Here is a 6416-nt window from a genome sequence, read left to right as displayed (position 1 = left end):
TGGTTTTCCTCCTTCAAAGTTCATAGTATGCTCTCTAAAATAAGCCAGGTATTGGGTAGTTAGATATATAATTTCCTAATCAATCTCTACCATTCAAGATAAAAAAATCCCTTTGGGATGAAAAACCTTTTGGGAAATGACTGATTGTATAATCTGCATAGAACTCTAAAACAGCAAACGTTTCAATGTGTATCTCTGTAGTGAAGATGTTGTGCAAGGTAGTATAGTAGCCTTCCTACCATGAAGAAAGTAAATAGTCTGATGAGTGAGGTGGACAAAGAGAATATTGAACTCAGAGGGAACATAGGGTGCTAGCACGGATAATGGGTCCTTTGCCCTGCCTGGATGTGCAAACTAACCTTCTCCTAGCACTCTATCCATTCATTCATTCATTCAAGGCATAGTCACTGAGAGTCTACCAGCCACCAGGAGTTTTACTAGTCCCTAGCAATACCACCATAAACAAAATTAACATGCATTTATAAACCTTGTCTCAAGAAGTTTAGATCTAATTGACGTTGGGAACTATGCAATTACAATATAGACTGACATCATGATGTGGGCAGTAGAAGAAGCTATTGGAATATATAGGATGAATGCTTTGCCTGGACTTGGGCACTCAGGAAGTGCATTCTGAAAGAAGCCATGTCTGAACTGCTAATTGAAGGAAGAGAAAGCATACCCTAGCAAATTGGGGGAAATGGGAGAGACATTCCAGCCTAGACAAGAGCACATAGGAAGAGCGCTTTCAGCTTCATCTTATAGAACAAACAGAATTGAGCCAGTTGAATAAAATTTTGAGAGAGGAAAAACCATGAATTATAGAGGAATTAAGTCACATCAGATATATAAGGAAGCACTAGGATTTTGGTATAATCATTCACAACTCTACAGTCATGGCCATAGGACATGAACCCTGAGGAGAGAGAAGGGTCATGATTAAAATGAACCTTGATGTTATTAGGTAATAAGGGACCACTGACAGGCATCATAGAGAGTAATTGCTTAGACTGACTTCCTCAGATTTCCAGGTAATGAAATGGGGGTCCAGAGAGGTTCTAAGACTTGCCCAAAGGCACACAGCTACTTAGAAAAAGAACTAGAAATACAATGAGGGTTTATGGAGACCTGCCACACATGCCTCACCTTTGGGCTTTTAAATTATTCAGGAAGTTTAAAATAATGATAAATTGATTGTCTATCAAGTAACTGATAGAAGTGACTCCTTCTCTCAGGAATACTCTTAAAGTATGATCTTTTCTGAGTAAATCCTAGGATGATGTCTAGATAAACACAAAAATAAGGCAACGCTTATTTGATCTGTAATATATTTTGGTTTCTTCTTTTCTATCACTCCCTTTACACCTCACTTATTTTTGATTATTCATTGTCTCTCAGCCTGAATATGAGTTTCAGAAGGGTCATTGTCATCTTGTCACTGACTGAGAGCTGTCTCCCCTGTGTTCCCCAGCACCTGCAGCACAGAGTTAACACTGATTCAGATTAGCTCTGGGTCAGCTGTGCTGCAAGGAGAAGGTTTTAACCCCTTGTAGACCTGGTTTCTTTCTTGGACTGAGTCTGCGGAAAACACATTCGCAGGATTCCTCTTTCTTGGTCTTTCCGGCTCACTCCCTGCCCTCTCTCCAGAGCAGCCTGCATTTTCTCCCTCAGCCTGCAAGCTTCTGTTTTCTGCCTGGCTGCGCTCACCGCCTTCCTATGGCACCTCAGGGAATTGCCCTCTTATTACCACAATTACAATCTGTACACATTTCATTAAACTAATATCGCTTCGCACAGGCTTTCTCCACAGAACTGCACAGCTGGAGGCCCATTTCTTTTCCTCAGCTTAAACACTTTGACAGGTTAAGAAAGCTATTATGGCTGAATAACAGGTGTTGCAAAACAATGTGCATTTGATGTTTAAATGAGAGAGCTTCTTTATTGACTGCCTTTATTGCAGCTAAGGCTCTCCTTTTTCACAATGACTGGATTTTTATTGTTTTTACTGCTTTTTAAAGTGTATTCTGTTGTTTCAGAATAGGCCTGAAGTGACTGTGTGTGGTTATTTGTTATTCTGCTGTCCTTTCCTTCTTTTATGATTATTATTTGCGTTTCTTGCTTTACTTTCCAGGTGAAGAATAATTGCAGAAATAGAAGTGTTGTATTGGGTCTCTGTCTCTGCTAAAAGCACACCCGCTTCATGAACAATGCCCAGAGGGCCTCTAAGAGGGCCTTTTCCATTATTTTGCCTATTTATATTGCCTACGTCAGTCCACTCACCTACCTTCCAGTGACCCAGTGAATTGGATCCCAAATGAGAAAATATAAAACACAAATGGAGGGATAGTTTACTGTTATACTTATTTGCGTACCGCTGTCACATTCTTTGTTCAGGACCTTCCTGCATAGAAGACACAAACGTGTGCGCGCGCACACACACACATATAGGCATTTATATACACACAAATACTTATATATATACATTTTGTCATTTATTCTTTATCTTTTGACATTTTTGTTTATTTTTCCTTACATTCATCAATGTTAAGCAAATCTTAATTCCTTTCCTCTATTTGCTCACACAATATCATGCTCAGCAGGATATAGTCTGTTTTATCATTTCAATAAGATGACTTTTGCTAAAGAGACAGTCAAGTGTTAAAATACCATTTTTCAGAGGCAAGTGCTCAGTGAGAGAGAACACATGATTATGAAAGCATAGAAATGGATGGAAATAAAAGCACTAAAATATTTAGATTTTTATCTTTACAGTATCTAGTGCAGTGCTCTTCATACTGTAGGCACTCAAAAAAGCTTATTAACTCCACGGTAAGCCATAATGTACTTTTTTAAAGCAAAGCTTAGATTTCATGATTACCTACATTATAATAGGACAGCAAAAAGCAGAAAGAAAAGAAAAAGTAAGGGGGGAAAAGCTCATTGTTTCCTTTAGCTCAATATTTTCAATTCTGTTACTGTATTCAAAATTGTAATCATCATAATTACTTTTTATTCATTTTTGTGAAGCCAAGTGAAGCCATTTGTGTGATTCAGAGAGATATGTTTTATCCAAAATATGTGTATTCTAAGATTGTGACAGTGCCTCTTTCCCTGTGTGTCTTCAGCACCTACGACATTTCTTTAAAAAAAGCAGGTGCTCAGTCAGTGATTGTTGAATGAATTAACCTTAGTCCCTTTGGAGATGAGGAATTCTTCATGTGGATTTCAGATGGTTAGAAGACCTCTTGACACTGTAAGTACAACTTTGTGTATACACACAGCAGTAGAGCAGTGAGAATTGGTTTTCATTTGATTCCCAAAGGAATGTGACCTCCCTAAATTTATGACCCCCCCTTCTTGAGAAAGAAGTTCTTTGAATGATACTTTAATAAACAGTTGGCAAATAAAGAAACTATTTATTGAGCCAGCAACTCAAGTAAATTTTTTCTATTATAAAGTTAAGCCTAATGAAACATGGAATTTAGGAAACTGGGAAAGCTTCACTTGATCTTATAAAAAACGCTCTTCCATTGTTTAATTGTTGCTCCCCAGAGCCAGAGACTATGATCCTCAACCTGCATTGTGACACAGATGGATATTTTTAATGATGCCCAAACTCGTACTCTCTGTAAGCTCTTTATAGTTTTAAAAGTGCTTTCTCATTTAAAAGACAACCAAAGTCCATTTTACTAGAGTATTGATTCACCAATATCCCTGGGAATAGGTAAGGCCAGTTCTATTTTGGGGGATTTCCAAGTATAGCGTGTGTCTAAATCTCTGTGATGTCTAACTCAATTTTTAAAAAAAAGTTAGTAATCCTACATTTATGAGGCACATATCTCCTAAGAATTTTAATGAGCTGCATGATATTCACACAAATTTTGTAGAAAAGACTTAACAGGTAAAGGAACTAAAATGCAGATATTATTCAATGTTTTTTTTTTTCTCATTGGTTGCTTGCTTCTAAAATAATAAATACAATTTTTAAAAAAATTAAGTAGATATTTATAGTTTTAGAAATATCTTTGCAAAAAAAATCTCCTAATATGTATTTCTTTCTCTGGTTTAAAACTGAGAAAAAATTTTACATCAGAAAATTGATTTTAAAATGAAAGAAAAAATAGTTTTTTACATGCCTGAACCAATAAATCTAAATAAAATGTTACAAGTACCATCAATATATTAAGATCTTGTAAAATAGTACATGTTGCAGCCGTTTATGGAAATCTGTTATAATCATTTTTTAGAATTAACTGCCCTCAGATAATTCCATAGTTGTGGGTGATGCATGAATTTTCGGGAAGCAGTTTTGTTTGAAAGATTAATGAATGAAAGATAGCTATCAGATTGAGAGGATTTTACTTTTGATTTCTCCTCTAAGTGTCAACTACGTTAATTAAATTATTTAACATCATATGGATTCTATTTTTCAGGTTTATACTTTGGTCATTTTGAAACTTTGCATCTTTTGATATTTATGTGAAAGAATATGAAGAAGTTAAATTCTGTCTTTTTCTATACATTCCTCTCTTTTGAATATTATTACAAGGTATGACTGTGTTTCTACAGATTCTCTGATTCAGCCTGTTGAAAATAATAGAATCAGTTGTCCATAACAGTTCTGTCAATTAGATTGTATCTGTGCTGTCTCTTGTCCTGGAAATTCATCTTCTTGAAAGCATCTGTGTTATTGAAAGCAACGGACCCTGGTAATGCTGGCCATTACCTTTACTTCATTTGCATTTTTGTCCAATATTTTATCCTCACGTTCCATTCTCTCTCCTGAAGTCCCCTTCACTCCACTGCATCTCATCAAGTGCCCTCTCAGCCACACAGAGGCAGCCTGCTGTGTGAAAAGGAACTGGGTACAGACCATAGGTTCCCATGTGCCTGGGTTTCTTGTGCTTCTTTCTTAAGCCAGCAGCAGCTGGGATGACCCAGATATGAAAACTGTTTTCCTTTCTCTGGGTTTCCCCATTTCCAGGAATGACCATTGTTGCATTACCTATAGGATTTGAAAACACAGCATGATCCCTGTGGGGGGTACAATTTCCTCTGTTGGAAGAATGAAGGCACAATGGGAAACTTAAAGCCCCAAAGAGCAAGAGGGTGAGTGTAGCAAAGCAGAAACTATTAGCACGGTGTTCCATTTTGCCAGCAAATATTCCTTCCTCTGTGTATGGAAACAGTAAGAGAATTACACACTCACCTGCCCGGTTATGGGCAACAGGCACCAAGAATAAATGTGGTTTTCAAACACAATAGGGAAACTGGGGAAATTATTCAGTTTGGGGATTAAATCTAAGAAGAAAAGGAAATGTCAGAAGAAAAAAATCCATGATTAGTTGAATGAGATTCGTTTTTTATTCAGTAAATACTAAATAACATATTTTAAAAAGTCCCTGGTCATAGAATGAAATAAGTAAAATTCTAATTTATTTTTTGGCTTTTGTTGCAAAAGGACTTTAGCCATTAGTAAATATCCCAAAAAGATTTTCTTTACCTAAACCAGTGGTTCTTAAACTCGAGCATGTGTTACAATCACCTGAGAAAGTTGATAAAATAGAGTCTCAGGTCGTTTTCTAGATGATTCTGCCACATACTCATGTTTGATAACCACTGATCCAAACCATAAGGGGGAAGAAACAAAACACTTCAAGACTGTACATTGATCTATTTTTAAAATATTTGAACCATTTCAAAAAAGTCATGATAACTTTGAAGCCATCTTTGGCTCCTTGGTACCCCACATGCAGTCCATCAGCAAATCCTATTGGTTCTCTCTTTAAAATAGAGCCCACAGGGTGCCTGGGTGGCTCAGTTGGTTAAGCTTCCGACTTTAGCTCAGGCCATGATGATCTCATGGTTAGTGAGTTCAAGCCCTGTGTCAGGCTCTGTGCTGACAGCTCAGAGCCTAGAGCCTGCTTCAGACTCTGTGTCTCCCTCTCTCTCTCTCTCTCTGCCCTACCCTTGCTCATGCTCTCTCTCTCTCTCTCAATCTCTCTCTCTCTCTCAAAAATAAACATTAAAAAATAAATACAAAATAATAAAATAGGGCCCAAAGCTAACTGACCACTTTCACCACTTTCATCACCACCATCCTATTTAGTCACCCTGATCATTCAACTCGGTTGTCACAATAGGAACAGGTTTCTCCATTCTACCCATGCCATTCCAACCCATGGTCTGGGTGATCCTGCTAACATTTACATAAGAATACCATGCTACTCTCCTTCAAAGAATCTCCCATGGCTTGCAGGGTAACTCAGAGTAAGAGGCTATGTGTTCTAGACAACATTACCTCCCTTCCCTCTTCCCCTCACTCACATCTCTCAATCATGCTATCCTCCATGCTGTCCTTTGCCTATGCCACTCTTGCTTTAATCCTGGAACACTTGTCCTGGCATGTTGCTTTG

Source organism: Panthera onca, chromosome B1 (genome assembly GCF_046562875.1).
Source record: "Panthera onca isolate mPanOnc1 chromosome B1, mPanOnc1 haplotype 2, whole genome shotgun sequence".
NCBI lineage: Eukaryota > Metazoa > Chordata > Mammalia > Carnivora > Felidae > Panthera > Panthera onca.
The sequence above is the reverse complement of the archived record's forward strand: the minus strand, read 5'-3'. Positions refer to the sequence as shown.